Source organism: Centruroides sculpturatus, unplaced genomic scaffold, assembly GCF_000671375.1.
Source record: "Centruroides sculpturatus isolate CEXI.00-Female unplaced genomic scaffold, Cexi_2.0 scaffold898, whole genome shotgun sequence".
NCBI classification, from domain to species: Eukaryota; Metazoa; Arthropoda; class Arachnida; order Scorpiones; family Buthidae; genus Centruroides; species Centruroides sculpturatus.
Genome location: NW_019385136.1, coordinates 176033 through 193866, shown reverse-complemented (window position 1 = coordinate 193866; position 17834 = coordinate 176033). Strand labels below are relative to the sequence as shown.

Below are 17834 nucleotides of genomic sequence, written 5' to 3'. Positions count from 1 at the left end.
TACGTCATATTAACGTAACAGTTAATTTATGACAGATAGCTATGTAAGAAACCTGATGATGTTTTGAATAAATTACATGTAATGTTTAATAGAAAACATGTTGTTATTTCATATTTTAAAACTATATGAATGCTTTAATATAATTGAAGCATGAAGAAAAGAGTTATAAATTCTTATTTAAAGTATTATCTACAAAATAATTACTTGACAGAAACATTTTAAATTTCAGAATTTATTTCATTCAATTTACTTTAAATTAGGTATAATTCCATTTAGTATTTCATGAATTTTATGACAAATTAAGCTAATTATTAATTTATGATGGTTATTTGTTTTAAGAAATAAAATCCAGGTGTGCCAACCTCGCTGTTAAATGGGACTAAGGCCAAAGAAGAAGATTTGTTATAAGAAACTGTACAATGTTTACACAAATAAATTACATGCTTAATATCGAAACTATTATTATTTTAGGTTTAAAAATAGACGAATGCTTTAATTAATGTAATTCAAACATGAAGGAAATTAATTATAAAACCATGTTTCAAATGTATTCCACAAAAATATTATTTGAATTTTATCATCTTTAAACTTCAAAATTACCAGTAATTTCATTCATTTTACTTTTAATTATCTATAATTCTCATTTGGCATATAGTAAATTTGATAAAAAATTAAGCTAACAGTTAATGAATGGCAGACACAAGTTCAAGGAACTGTAATGTTTACATGAATAAATTATATATGATTTATTCATGTAAACATTACAGAAGTGAAATTGTTGTTTTTTTATATTTAAAAATTAGTTTAATGCTTGAATATAGATTAAAATTTAATTATTTTATTTACTAAAATAATATTTTCTAATTACTTAATTAAATAAAGTACATTTGAATGATTAAATATTACTGAAAAGATTCAGGTTTGCTTATGTTTATGCTGATTACCAAAAAAAATAAGTAATTTTTAGAAAGATTTTAATTAATTATAATTAAAAGTAAAGGTATCCTTTTGAATATTCTGCAAGAATATTGGAGGCAGTAAATGTATAGATCTATTAGAGGTTGCGGCCGATATTTTCAATGTAAAAACGTGTACGTTGGACGTTCAGCACCACCTTCCTGTGAGCCTAGAAGTTTAACAATGGCATTTGGAATGTCGGTAGAATCACGCTCGATGTTCCAAATGCCATTGTCAAACTTCTAGGCTTACAGGAAGGTGGCACTCAATGTCTGATGTACACGTTTTTGCATTGAAAACGTCGGCCGCAACCTCTCTATTAATTTGTAACTGATAGCATTGGTAAGACATGTAATTAGCATGATTTTTATAATGTTTACTTCTAAAGTATTCTATAGATATTTATTGAATTGGAGGCTGAATTGGTCTAGTGCTGGTTTGGGAACATACACTATTAGATATGGTTCATAGTTTATATTGAGATGCACTATTAGGGATTTTCAGTGATAGCCAACAATATATTGTTTAATACTTGTTCTTATTAAATGTGTTTATAATNTTCAGAATAAACATTCAAATTTACAAAAATTTTTAAATTATATCAATTTACATAAAGCAAATATACTTTGAAAAAACTGAATATTTTTGAAAAAGTCTGTTCTTTAATATCCTCAAAAGGTTAGATTAGAAAAAAATTGAGTATTATGTCTTATAATAATCAAAACTTCTTTTTATAAAATTAAAGAACAAGCTACATAACTTAATTGAACATTATACTCAATCTCAAAGTTGGCACACTTAAGTTGATGAAGTCTTTGGATTTAAAATTCCATCATCAAAACTGGTAAATATGACTAAAACAGAAATTGAAATCATCATTTAAAAAGTTAACGTTATTTGAAATAATTTCTTATTCATTAAACACTATCAAATCATTATAAAATGAAATATATTATACTCACACATTAATACTAAAGTGGAAGTATAGATCCAAACCTTTGCAGAATCTTCTGTTCATCAAATGCATCTCCAAGGAGGACACATTTGATTAATAAAAGGTTCTACAAAGAACATTTTTAAAAAACAGAAGGTCCTAACAGAACATTTAAAAAAAATGCAATGTTTATGTTCGATCTAAAGAAGATCCAGCTGAAGAATTAGAATCATTAGTTGTTATCAAGGTAATAAGCTACTGGAGAATTATTTAAAAGGTTCTACAAAGAAGGTTTGCAAGCTAAAAAGGAATATAATTTAACTTTTGAATTTCATTCAGAATTCTTAAACTTGATAGTATGATATAAACAAAAATTTTAATTTTAAAAATTTGGTACAAACAAAATGAACTGAATCCATCATTTTAAATGCATAACTTTTGACATAGTCTTTTCTTTAATCGCTAGTACTTTCGACGAACATATAGTCGTCATTTTTCTTTTCTTTAATCGCTAGTACTTTCGACGAACATATAGTCGTCATGACGACTATATGTTCGTCGAAAGTACTAGCGATTAAAGAAAAGAAAAATGACGACTATATGTTCGTCGAAAGTACTAGCGATTAAAGAAAAGACTATGTCAAAAGTTATGCATTTAAAATGATGGATTCAGTTCATTTTGTTTGTACCAAATTTTTAAAATTAAAATTTTTGTTTATATCATACTATCAAGTTTAAGAATTCTGAATGAAATTCAAAAGTTAAATTATATTCCTTTTTAGCTTGCAAACCTTCTTTGTAGAACCTTTTAAATAATTCTCCAGTAGCTTATTACCTTGATAACAACTAATGATTCTAATTCTTCAGCTGGATCTTCTTTAGATCGAACATAAACATTGCATTTTTTTTAAATGTTCTGTTAGGACCTTCTGTTTTTTAAAAATGTTCTTTGTAGAACCTTTTATTAATCAAATGTGTCCTCCTTGGAGATGCATTTGATGAACAGAAGATTCTGCAAAGGTTTGGATCTATACTTCCACTTTAGTATTAATGTGTGAGTATAATATATTTCATTTTATAATGATTTGATAGTGTTTAATGAATAAGAAATTATTTCAAATAACGTTAACTTTTTAAATGATGATTTCAATTTCTGTTTTAGTCATATTTACCAGTTTTGATGATGGAATTTTAAATCCAAAGACTTCATCAACTTAAGTGTGCCAACTTTGAGATTGAGTATAATGTTCAATTAAGTTATGTAGCTTGTTCTTTAATTTTATAAAAAGAAGTTTTGATTATTATAAGACATAATACTCAATTTTTTTCTAATCTAACCTTTTGAGGATATTAAAGAACAGACTTTTTCAAAAATATTCAGTTTTTTCAAAGTATATTTGCTTTATGTAAATTGATATAATTTAAAAATTTTTGTAAATTTGAATGTTTATTCTGAATATTTAGTTTATTTCAAATTAATTAGAATTAAAAGATACAATAGATTCTTCCTTTTTTTACTTTGATGGTCAAACTTGCATCCAAAAAAGGGGTGTACCAATGGGCATCCCAGTCTCTGGAGATCTGTGCGAACTTGTCGTACAAAAATTAGAAGAAAAGGTCTTACTAAGCTTATGATCCAATATCCTTAGCTACATGCGGTACATGGATGATATTTTGATTATATGGAAAACCAAACCTGATATAGAGAAAGTGTTAGAAGCCTTTAACAACAATGCCTACGGCTTAACACTAAAGTTAGACCAGGAAAGTCGCACAGAGGTTAACTACTTAGATGTCCAGATTAATATGGCGAATAAAAATATAACCACGACCATTTACCGCAAACCAACATACTGTCCTCTCTTTATACCTGCTAACTCAGCAGACTCTTGGCCTTTTAAGGTATCAGCGTTTCAGGCCCTAGTCTCAAGGGCTTATTCCCACTGCTCTGAAACTTCCGATATCTACAGAGAACTGAAACACGTCAAACGTATAGCATCGGCACATGGGTACCACCAGTCTTTAATAGACAGGCTAACTGCCAACCAGCAATCTACAATAACTACCACAACATATGGGTTAATAATACACAGCAGAACTGGGTGGTTTTATCTTATGAACCGTCCCTTCAACAAATTTTTAGTAAAATTGCTAAGGAGTTGAACATGCGCTTAACATATAAGAGAAAACAGAATATTTTCTGACTTTTATCTAATGCTAAGGACAAGTCCGATGATAAGAAAGCGCCAGGGGTGTACCGCATACCTTTGAATGATGAACGTTTCAATCGTCGGATAACATACATTGGATCTACATACAAATCCCTTGAAGCTAGAGTACGGGACCACAAATATGATGTGTCGAAGCAGAAGTATAGTACTGCTCTGGCCCAGTATGCTACCGAACCCGGGGTTTCCCCATGTTGGGATGAGGCTACTCTTTTGCATAAGGCCTTCAACTGACACGAATTACGCTCGTTGGAGGCTATTGAGATTTATATAGAAACCATGAAGGGAAACTGCATTAACTCCGATTATATTCTGATTCCACAATCGTGGAAGTATTATTTACATTGCCACAAAGCACAACAATAATTGTATGTGTAATTATTTTTCATCTTTCTGCTTTCTAAAAGAAAACAATTCGTTTACATCGTGCTAATTTTTACAACGCTATAATAATAATTTATGTATAGCGTTATTTTAAAATAATTATTTTTATGTTGTAACGATTTTTATATCGTATGGTACATCGTTTAAATATTTAAAAATTTGGAACACAGCTGTATTCGACGGTTAGAAGTTTTTAAATGATAGAACCGTTTTTTTGTGTGTTTCATCCTGAGGAGGGCCTCTAAAAGACGGCTGAAAACGTTTGAGCATTAAAATTTTTGTTCATTCAATGCTGGAATTAGCATTTAGGTGTTAATTGTTGTGTTTAGTATATAGTTCCAGTTTACTTGTGCTAGTTTTTGTCTGACATAAACTATTCAAAGATGGCTGGAAAGATATTGAAGATGAACAACGTGCTGAATGTCCGACAGCGACCCAAACCGATGAAAATGTGGCCAAAGTGCAAGAACTTTTGAACTCTGATTGCTGGTTAAGTGTTTGTTTGAGGATTAAAGTTCGCTGCATCTGAAGGGAGATTGCCGATACCTGGATGCTCCATTATGACAATGCATCCATCATATGTTGCAAATTGTGAGGAAGGGACTGGCCAAATACAATGTGTCAATGTTGCCCCAACCACCCTACAGTCCAGATGTGACTCTTATTAACTTTTTTTGTTCTCTCGGATCAAAAGGAGCCTGAAGGACATCATTTCAGGACAATTCAGGCCATCCAAGTGGCTTCGAAGGGGTGCCTGAACAGCCTTGTCATTGCCAACTTCCAGGAGGCATATGAAGACTGGAAAAAGCACTGGCAGTGATGTATTGGTGCAGGAGGGTCATATTTTGAAGATTATTAACTCACTGTACATATATATTCAACAAATTTTTTTTTATGATTTCAGTCCTGATACTTATTGGACAAACTCTGTATAAGGATGATTGGCACCAACCTAGGACATTTCAAAAGATGACCATCACAGGAGAAGATAGCAAAGATGATGGTGGAAAGTTACAGGAGAACAAAAAACACTTAGTTTTTCTGTTCAGTGCATCTTACAATATTTCAATACAGTAATACCCTGACTTATGCAAACTCGGAGTTACATGATTTCTGATTTTTTGTTTGGCAACACTGCCACTCATTATCGTCAGTGTTTCTTTTGCTGTGATAAGCATTGGACACATTTTGCACGAACTCTATGTGCCCAATTACAATTCTATGATCAACGAAAGTTATGATTATTTTGTTAGGTTTCCTAAACCCTTAAAAAACTATGGAGTCCAAATGAAGTAAATCTGATTCTCCTGCACCTAGTAAGAAAAGGAAAATGATATCTTTGGAATATAAAATTAACATTATCAAGGATTTTGATAGCAGAGTGAACATTTGTGAATTGGCAAAGAAGTTTGAGCTATCAGAATCCACAGTAAGAACAATCATAAAAGATAAAGAAAGAATTCTCGATGCAATGAAAAAGGCTCAATCCTTGAATTTGAGCATAATTTGTAAATGTCATGGTATTTATTATTGCTGAAATGGAAACAATGCTGAAATTATGGTATGATAATTAAGTAAAAGTGAAGAATTGTCCAGTTGATTAGAACAATGTGCTATCAAGCTAAGCTGATTTTTGAGTGATTGAAAGAAGCTGGGGAGGTAGGAAAAGATGAAAACTTTGTAGCTAGTAATGGTTGGTTCAACCAGTTTAAAATTTTCTGTAATTGGCACAGCATTGTGAGAGTGGAGAGGAGGCAAGTGACAATAAAGAAGCTGCACCTTCTTTACCTGAGATACTAAAGGCTATGATAGAAGATGGTGACTATAGCAGTGAAACCATATTTAACGTGGATGAGACAGGCCTGTTCTGGAAGATGATGTCTAAAAGAACTTTTATCGCACATGAAGAAAAACTTTCCAGGCTTTAAGGTTTCTAAAGACCAATTGACTGTGATGGTTGGCAGGAATGTAGCTGCTGACTGCAAGTTAAAACCTCTTAATTTACCACTTCAAAAACCCAAGAGCCTTAAAAAATATATCTGAAATTAGCTTACCAGTGATTTGGAGGTCAAATCATAAAGCTTGGGTAACAGCTTCTATTTTTGAGGACTAGTTTGGTCACCACTTCATACCCGAAGTTGAGCACTATTGCAAGTTTAAAGAGATTCCATTTAAAGGTCTCAGATCTATTGAAAAGGACTTAAAAATTTTAGAAAACATAGACTTCTAATGATGAATGTGTTATATAGGCAAGGATTAAAAAAATTGTTAGCTTGCTACGAAGAAATTGTGTGAGAAAAAAGAAGGCATTGTGTCATCAGATGAATTTGTTAGATTTTATGAAGCCATCCACATTGAAATAACTTTTTTATGTAAAACTTATTTATTTTTTTAATTAATATTTTGTATTAATATGTATAAAGAACTGCAATTTTATTAAATTTTTTTTCTGAACTAGTGTTAGTCCTTGATCCCAATTAAACAAAATTAATATGTATTTATATGCAAAGTTGTACCCTGACCTAAGCAATTTTTGTTGGATATACCTATTGCATAACTTTGGATATTACTGTATCTAACATTGTACTGTATCTTACTTTACTATAATCATGGCCCTTCAGGTATCCAAAGTAATCTTGTCAGACAACATGAGTATGTCAAAGAGCAAAAGTGTTGCCAATTTTAATGTCTGAAAAAGCTGTTATCCTGGAAGCAGTTGATTCCAGATCAAAAGAAGGAAATGTTACAAGGGAGTTTGGCATCATTTCTTTTGCCTTCAATGATTTTAAAAGATCATTCCAAGATTGAAAGGAAGGTAAAATATCCAAGCAGGTAAAAATGCATGGTGTGCAGTAGGATAATAAATGGCTGAGGAAACTAGTTTTAAGATGTTCAAGTACAATAATCTCTCTTAAGTGGCCTCTTCTTCAAGAGAATGCTTTAGAGCCATGGTTCCCAATTAGTGGCATGCGTACCCCTGGGGGTACATGAAATTGCATGAAGGGGTACGCACGTCAATCTAAAATTGGTCAATTTAAAATTTAAATGCATGAGATGAAGCAATAAAAAAAAATAATGGGTGGTCCATCAAAAATTTGGCAATTTACAACATGATGTCAAATGCACAAATTTGTTTATTTATAACTAAAAATATTCTCGAAATTTCATAAAAAAAAATGCATTTGTGACAATACCTAATTGAAATTCTTACACAAGAAACAAAAATTGTACAATTAACATTATTATCATGTCAGCGAAAGTAAAGTAAAGTCACAATTTTGAATCCCGCGGACCATTATCATGAATTTTTTTAAACGATACAAAATCTGTAGAATAATGATCATAAAAGTTCAATTTTACTATATTAATATGAAACTCACATGTTTAATTATAACAAATTAATGCAAGCCTAAAGTTCATTGCTGCTTGTTTGAAACAAGTTTATGGATTCTTCATGCTTTTCCATGAAGGACGACAATCGCACTCACAATATTGTTTATTGTTCATTATTTATTGATAACATTCACTTCGTTTTTGGTTTTAGATTTGAATAAAAAACCCCAATAAGTGAAAAAAGCAACTAAGCATTTTGCATTTCTTTTGTAATACTTCGCATAACCTTCGGTTGATCAATGTTCAAATTTCTCCACGGACCACCCAAATTTTCTCACAGACCATCAGTTGCTGACCATTGCTTTAGAGTTTGCAAAATGCTTGTAAACAAAGATTTTCAAGCAAGTGACAGGTGGCTCTTCAGATTTTGTGAACAGTATTGTGCATAATTTACAGGTGAGATACAAGATACAATTTGTAAGTACAGATGACATCCTTAATTAATTAATTTAATACCAATGAAACAGGCATTTTCTTCCAATTATTGCTGAATCAAACTCTGGTTGTTATGGGTGACTGTTGAGAGCAATATAAGCAATAGTTGACTGCCTCATTCTTTTATAACATGTTAGGTAAGAAATTATTTTTTATTGCTCTAAACTGGATTTTTTTAAACCCTTTTAATCTAAGAACACTTACAGATATCTGTGCATAGAACATAGATACAGAAAAGATGAGACTCATAATCATTGGGAAATTGACAAGGCTCTACTGTATGAAGAATGTGCATTTTTTCTGTATGACTACACTGCAAACCTTGAATGATGCAAGATGTTTTTAATGAATGGCTGATAAAACTGGATGGAAAAGATGAAACACAAGAAGCAAAGAATCCTGGTGTATGTTGACAATTGTTCAATTTATATGATTCGTTATCTGGAAAACGTGATCAATAGGGTTTCTCATTTCCCGGTATTTTGCTTGTCCCGGGATCCCGGGATAAAAGTGAACTGTTTCCCGGGATCCCGGGAAATCCCGGGATAGAATTAATTATTTTTAAGGTATACAAAATATCTTGAAATCAAATGATATAATTATTTTCCATTTTTTAAAGTAATTTTAAAGTTTTGTAACCTCCAAAATCATATTAATAATGCTGTGTAAGGTCTATAGGCCTATAATAAAAATTACCTTTAAATAACGTAGAAATTTTCACAAATAGAAAAAAATTAATTAAAGTTTGCTGGAAACTGCATACAACAACAACAAAAAAAATGTTTTGAATTGAGTTAAAAATTAAAAAAATGAACTTCTAATTTAGAAGGTAATTTTCGTTTTTTAAATAAAATATAATACAAAATATTGCAAACTTTTATAAGATTTTAAAAAGCAAAGATGGTCAATACTCCGATAACTCACTCTAATTCTTATTTTAGTAATGAAAAGTCTTGCCACCGAGAATGCCCTTTCCGATTCAATTGATGTGATTGGAATAGTGTTTAATGCATTTAAGAGAAGACAGATATTATGTGTTTTTTCACCTGTAGCCTGGAAGCTTTCGAGTTCGTTTTCGAGATTGTAGTACTTCTTTCGCTCTCTAGTATTCTTGATTTGTCTACCTTGGCTGCTTTAATAGCGGCATCAAGCTTAGAGCTCGATAATTCGGCAATTCATTTGGCTTTAATAATCAGGTTTATGAAGAAAAACTTCATACTTGCAGACTTTGTACTCGTTTGTATCCTTGCCCAATTTGCACAATCTGGCGTCAGGCATTTATTGAAGCTACTGGGCATGGTTAAAACTCAAGACAGCGTAAGCACAATTATTCCAGATATTACAGGTTCCGACAAGTAAAGAATTTTTATAGTCCTGCCACAAATAAGCTATATATTGATTATTGACCATTTGTGACATGCTATAACGAGCAAAAATTTAAAAAAACTAATAGGTAGGTTTAAAATTAATAAATACAAATGTATTCTGGCAGTGAATGAGTTAATTATGCTTTCTATTTGCAAAACTCCTCAACCTTAACACAAAATAAGAAAAAAAGTGAATTTTTAAGAAATTTGCGGGATTTCCCGGGATAAGAAAAATTTCCCGGGATATTTCCCGGGTTAAAAAAACAACCGGGATCCCGGAATCCCGTTTCAGAAACCCTAGTGATCAAGAACTTGCCAGTGAATTGTACTGTTGTCCTACAGCTTTTGGATCTTGGAATAATCTGCACTATAAAAGCTGAATATCAAAGAAGACTTTTGAGGATTATTCTTTGCAACATTGACAACTACATCAAAAGGAAGATCAACATAAAGCAGGCCATTGACATAATTGCTACAGTTCAAGCATCCATCAAGCCATAATCATCCAGAACTGCTGGGAGAAAAGTGGTATTATTTCATACGACCCATCACAGAGTGACCTAGATGAAGAAGGAAATGAAGCAGAATCAGGAATTAACACAGTCTGGCAAGAAGTTTTTTCAAGAATGGCATTTCCTGAAGCATTTATTTACTCTTGAGTCTGTGGAAGTGAATGACTGTTAATTTGCTTCTTTGCTACTAATTAACTGATACAGACATACTTATATCTCAGATAGTGTAACTTTCTGCTAATAATGACAATGACAGAAATAAATATAGTGGTTCTTTATACTTTGAATTTAATTCATACCAGAAGATCATTCAAACTGAATCATTTGAAGTCTGAATCAATTTTTTCCCATTAGAAATAAAGGAAAGTGAATTAATTCATTCCCAACCTCTGAACAATATTAACTTTGATAAACTTAGAACAGCAAATACAAATAATTTTAGGTAAAATTAACATAGTTAAATGCCTTAATAATAAATTGAAACATAAAAACCATGAATAAAATACATAAATACTATATAATAAAATGAAAACTGGATTTATTGGTAGCATACCATGGACTTTGTCATCTTAATGTAAATGTGTGATTTAATTATAACATTTGTGAAATTTAACAAATTAATAGATAATGTGAGCTTGTGTTCTTTATTTAGAAGTTTACTTTAAACTCTACTTCACATTTGTGTAATTAAATAAAATCAATTAATATCATTGGATTAAAAGTATATCAGCTATATTATGCTTTATGAGTTTTGGAAAAGATATAACACTGTACAAACAACAAAAGAAATGTATACAAACAACAAATTGTATATGGGAAAGATGCTCCTAAACTTCAAACATGTGAAATGTGGTTTGAACACTTTTGTTTGGGAGATTTTAAACTAAAGGATACAAAACATATGGAGTGCCTAAAAGCTGTCAACGAAAAAAAATTGCAGGAAGAAATTGTTAAAAATTGACAAATAAAACACAATACAGTATATTAATCCAGAAAATAGACGCTCAACACTTGTTTGAGAAGTTGGCATGCTTGAAGTGACACTGCATGTTTTTCTGATGCATTCCGGATAATGGTCAATGACTTCAAATACATTCACCTTTAATTTCCTTACATCCTCTATTGCATTGCAGTCTTTCTCAATGTGTTTGTCTATTTCGTTGTCATCTTTATTATGTAAAGTGGAAATTCAATGACTGTTTTCTCTTCTATCCAATCCTTTTTCAAAATCATCTTCTGAATCTATATTTATCATATCACAGGTTGGCTGTGACAGCTCAACAATTGCTGGCTTTTTAGCCAAATCCATTAGTGTTTGCCTTTTGATTTGCCATTGAATGTCTGAAAGACCTTCTCGCTCTTTTAGTTTTTCTGCTGCACTTAATAAGATTCTATACCTAAAATCAACATACACTCCAGCAAGAAAATGTATGTTTTGAATAAGCTTTTCTTTCTGCTTTTTCATGGAAAATCAAGAATATCAAATTTTTCTTTCCAAAATGTTTTTAAGGTAATCGTTCAGGAGAACTGGCATGTTTTAAAACAACTTGAATTCTATCTCCTTGTGACGAATGTGAAGTTTGTTTCTTTGGTTCTCAAAAATTTTTCTAACTTTCTCTTGAATGATAGTCATACTGGTTACATCTCTTTTCATTTTCCTTTCTTTTATCCAAATTCAAAGCAATCTCCAAAGCATGGATAGCACATCTTTCTCAGATGTGAGAAGCATAGAAAAAAGTTAATCCTGATTGAAAAGGACTTTCAAGCCATAAAGGAAAATTTAATAAAGAATGAAATTCCAATAGATGAAGATTTCTCAGATGTGATTTTCATTACTCCTTTAGCTGCTTGAGCTTCTTGATTATACTTTTCTTAGCTTAGATTATGCCTACTGTAGACCTGTTCAAGCCATACTGTCTAGCAACATCAGACATCTTCTGCCCACTCTCTATTTTGGCTATTATCTCGCTTGGTTTCTGTGGTGAGCACAGGTCTTGACACTCCACTCTTTTTAGGCACTATAATAATATCAGATTCTTTTTAAATAACTAGTTCAGAAAAGCACTTACAAAAATTCAGAGAACAGAAATCAACTAGTGAACAAAAGCATTATTTAAATATAAGGCTCTGATAGAATTCAAAATTTGGTGTTAAAACATTAACAAATATCCGATGAGACAGTTAAACTCTCACCTTTTGAAAATAAAAACCAATGCAAAACTTAATGACTGCCTGACAGTCTCGCAAAGACTGTAAAAAGTTCTTTGTCAGAAAAGTAAACAAAAGGCTGGAATTACAAGGGAGAGTTTCAAAGTTTGAAAGAATATTATCAGATTGCTATTGGGTTGAGGATCGATGTCAACATATCCCAAACTCCAAAAGATTTCAAATTGTCATCTGGAAACAAGGGAAGACCAATTGGTATTCACTATTTTACATCACTTCTTCTTGTGTTTGTTCTGTGAGGTGTTTGCTGTCTGAACATAAAAATCTTTCGTGAAAGTGTTTGTTGTCCGATTTATTCACAGTTTGAACTGCTCATTAACTAATCACCCACTATACTGTCTTTTAAATTGCATTTAAGTTGATTATTTAAATTTAATATTTAAATTGATTGTTTAATAATTTAAGTTGCACATGAATATTATTTAATTAACATAAAATAGATTTATATTTGTAAAGCTTAAAAAAATAAAGCAAAACTGCAATGATAATATCTTTAGTTTTGCTTTTGTTAGCAAAATATCAGAAAGTAATTTTTTATGCCTGAACAAGGTGAAACATTATATATTTAAGTTAGAGATACTGCTTTAAATGTATATAATTACTTTAGTTTTCAAAATTCACTTTACAGCAAACAAAAAAAAAAAAGAAATTATGTTATTGCCTACAAGCTTTAGAATTGTTGAGTCATTGACATTAACCACTCATCAAAAAAAGACTTTTGAAAAGTTTATTTTTAGTTTGATAGATTGTAAAGATATTTTAACATTTACTATTATTATTATTATAAACTTGAAAAATATTAAATTGAAAATAATTTTAATGTTTGATGTCTATCGACACAGTTTTGAAAGTTAGTTGCTCAGTTTCAAAACAGAATCTTTTAAATAATTCTCTAAGAGTTATTATATGTAGTGAGGGAAATTAGTAAAAACTTATCAGTTTTTAAGATAGAAATTCAAGTAGGAATGGTTAGAAATATCAATTAAATAGTGATTGATGTGCAGAAAATGAATAGAAGAGAACTAAAGGTGAGGCAAGCATATACACATTTGGTAGTTTTGGGAAAAATCATGACAGTAGAAGAATTTGCTTGTTTATGTAAAGGATTTTTTAATTTTTTCTAAAAATGCACTTGGTGACTTTAAACAAAAGGTAAAGCTGTTTGACAAGTAATTGCAAGTTAAAATCACCAGGTAACCTGCATCATTGCATAACCAAACCCTTTCAAATAACCTGCATGAAATTATGCTAATCACTTTTGTGTCTATGTTCTCCTTGAATATCCATACCATCTCTGCACTGTTCACAGTTCAAGAAGCTAAAGTATTTGGGTTTAGAGAAGATACTCATAAAGTGAAAAAAGTTAGATTATAAAGAATTGGATAAGCACTACACATATAACCAATATCCAGCAAGAAAATATAAAAAAAACATATGAAAACAAACATTTTTTTCATGCATGTTGAATGATCATCATCAGGCTAACAGTTAGCCTAACTATGACTGTTCAACATGGATGAAAACATTTGCTGTCATGTAGTTTTTTTATATTTTCTTGCTGGATATTGCTTATATGTGTAGTTTATATATGTGTATATATCCAGTTTGAGTAGTTGAATAAAGAAATAAAGAATTAGAGATAGACTTTTATAAGCACTACGAGGAAATAAATGTTGACATCTTTAAAATGACTCGCACACAAAATTTAAGTAACAAAGAATTTTGTACTTTTATTGATGCATAATTTTATATATTAATTTACAATTATTTTGTATTAAAACATTTGAAAACCAAATAATCTTCAGCCTTTATCATGTTAAACAGTAAATATAAGAAATAAATCAGAAATTATAATAATATTGATAATATGTTTACATAATAAAAATTGAGTAAATCTCATCCAGGAATTTTTCACAGGAGGTTTGTCCCAGATATGTTTGGTCTTATCTGTCACCACCCAGCCAAACTCACAACAGGTATTTTAAAAAGGTCCTCTTAGTGCACATAGGGTAAAAAGATATAAAAATGAAAGAAATAAAATAATCCAAAAAATATCATAGCTAGAAGTACTTTTGTTTTTTATTTTACTTTATTTTACCTTTATGCTTTATTTAGCAATACTTTCCAGGCTGGTAAAGTCATAGTGCTTTTTTATAATTTACTGCCTGCCTCTCTTTGTAGCCTTATGAATAAGTTCAGGCTCTCTCAAAAGGTACAGGAAGAGGAATGGATTAAATATGCAGAAGCATGTCACACTCTTAAAGCTACAGAGAGGAACAGGCAGTAAATTATAGTGAAAACACTATTTTACTTTCTTTTATTTTTACTGTTATTAAATTAAAACTTTTTCACAAACAAAATAAAATATCAATGAACTTTATTAGATCTGAACTGAAGGCAGTCAAACAATCAAAATAGCACTAACCTTTATCAACAGTTGCTATATTTTTTGCTGTTAACATATAGCAAGGATGGCATTCATGCTCAAAGTGGCACGTCAGGAGAAATCATCTGGAACATAACATATTACACAATTTAAGTTTATCTCCTGTCCTTTTTCAACCATCTTTTTTAACATCATTCAATATCATTATTCAAAGTCTAAAACTTCGACATGCGTAAACATTATATAACTGGATTGCTGTATATTAGATCTCTATGTAATACTTCTCTGTAATCCAACAAATCGTAGACAGACTCACAGCAAATTTTCAGTTAGGAACTACAAGTTTATTCTCAAAATTGACAAATGCATTTCAGCTTGGTGCAGTACATTACAACTCCTCCTCAGTGTCTTAAAGATAAAAAAATTGTGCATGGGAAACCAACACAACTATAACACCAACATGTGTTGGTGTTATAGTTGTAATGTACTGCGCCAACCTGAAATGCATTTGTCAATTTTGAGAATAAAATTGTAGTTCCTAACTGAAAATTTGCTGTGAGTCTGTCTACCATTTGTTGGATTACAGAGATGTATTACATAGAGATGCATAAACATTTTTAAATATAAGTATGCTTAAATATAAGTTTTTGAGTCTGCCTATTTGGTAGGCAGACTCAAAAAATGTTGGCAATCCCTGACATAGCAACTGAAGATAAAGACTAATGCTGTTTTGACTTTTTAAAATAAAATACATTTTAAAATTTTACAATTGCACAAAAGTTATGGAATGCATGTTTAAATTTAAAATGTATATTTATTGTTTTTTATAATATGTATATATAATTTAAAAAACTAGGTTAAAATAAAAAATAAATTTATTTATAAAACAACTTAAAGTATTAATTTATGCTTACCATATTTCTTTGATTCTGGGATATACTATAATTTTGAAATTTAATTTAAAACATTTTTTTAATGGAGGAATGGAGAGAAAAGTTAAAAATAATCAATCTTAATATGTTATATTGAATAACAAGTAAAAACAACATGAATATCATGAAATTGGTAATGTTTTTATTCTCTCCTGTATATATAATAATTTTTTTTACTGCTGCATTATCTCAAAAACATTTCTAATATTAATATATTAAGTGCTGCCATGTATTGCAAATATGCAACACACCCAGTAATTCACCCAGGCTATGTGTTGCAGAAATGCAGCACATGCTATACATTGAAATCTGTGCTGTGTTACTTTGGAGCAACATGCTGATCACATAAACGCAATGAAATAGAGTGTGGCCTGTAGGATTGGAAATTTCACTTGGCCCAGTAAATTTTTTTATGATAGAATACTAATAATAGGAATTTAAATTTTTCCCTATAAAATATGACATATAAGTGAAATGATATAGATTTCACTTATATTTCCTTTTCTATGTTTTTCATGCACAGTGAACATGAATAAATACAATGTTATGAAGATATATTACACAAACATTTAAGAAATATTTCTTTCAATGAACATAAATGTCAATTACTGGTGATTAATGTGTGTACTCGTGATGAAACTAGTCATCATGTATACTACATATTCACCAAGTATACCACATATTTAATTTAATATAATTTTGGTTTTTTAATTTATTTTTGTGAATTTATAGTTTTACTTGTACTCATGATATATGCTGATTGTTATTTGGAATTGCAAGTGTAAGATGGTATTGATTAAAGTGCATCTGTATTTCTGACAAGTAAAAATTACATCTTAGAATCAAAGAAATATAGTAGTTATAACACACAGTCCCAAACTTAAATTTAATGATGGCAAATTACATGCATTTGTTGTTTTTAGTAAAATCTTTCCAGCTCTGAGAACTATATATTTTTTGTCTGAGTGAATTGCCTGGTCCTTAGTTGGTTGAAAGTTCTCTTCTAGTGTTGTCAATTTTATGCTCTTTCAACCCCTCATTTTTTGTCTTTCAAGTCTTTTTTGTGTTCTCCAATTATTGTTGATAAGACACCTATATAAAATGAAGTTTTTGCTATTGCATTTATTAAGAGTAGAAGATTAGAAGGTAACAAAAAATTTGAAATGTATATTATTTATATGTATAGTTATTTTTGTAGTATTAGCTGAAACAACTGGTAAATGCACTAAATTGTCTAATTGAATTTAATAGAATGTAAATGATATACAGTAATACCTCGACTTACGCGAACCCGGAATTACACGATTTTCAAATCTTGTCGATTCGTCTTTTGTTTGAACGCCACGCAACTCTTGATTACTCACTCCCCCAATACTATTGTTTACCTTACATGTTCGGATGTGCCGCGCGGAATCGACACATAGCTACAATTTATTTTGTGTTATTTATTTCTGTGTTTGTTATATCTACGGAGACTTGAGAGACTCTATGCAGTGATTTCTTGTAACCGTGAACGAATCAAAAGGCGAGATAAGGTTAACGAGAACATTTATTAGCTTGCTTACATCTGATTTGGATTTTACACAAGTTCCGAAATTATACCCCGACTTACGCGAATTCGACTTACTTGGTTATCGTGTAAGTTCGGGGTATTACTGTACTCAGTAAGCAATGAGAGAATCTAAATGTTAAATTACACATTATTTATACAATGTAAGTAAATAAGGATATTTATTACTATTATGTTAACTCGGAATAAAAGGAATAGAAGTTGGCATTCACACAGAATAAAACATGATTTAGTTGACATTATGTCACTATACTAGTTAACTCCAGTAGAGGGTGAATGCTATGATACCATGTCACTAGCCCATCCCATTGTATATCCCATGTATATGGGAATAGCTGCTGCTCCATAAACACATGTTCTGAATTGTAGCTTAAAATTAACATATATAATCCACATTCTTTTCAAATTGTCTTGCAGATATAGATAACTTATGGATCTATGGATTATCTGCACAAAAATATGATACTATTTTTATTTATATTTTTCTTATATATATATATATATATATAT

At 30.5% G+C, this 17834-nt stretch overlaps 1 protein-coding gene across 4 annotated transcripts in view; it reads left to right on the top strand.

The window, feature by feature from the left end:
- The window catches only part of LOC111635279 (phosphatase and actin regulator 4-like), a 96197-nt gene that overhangs the window by 933 nt on the left and 77430 nt on the right, over positions 1-17834 (top strand). The gene's annotated exons all lie outside the window — the stretch shown is intronic.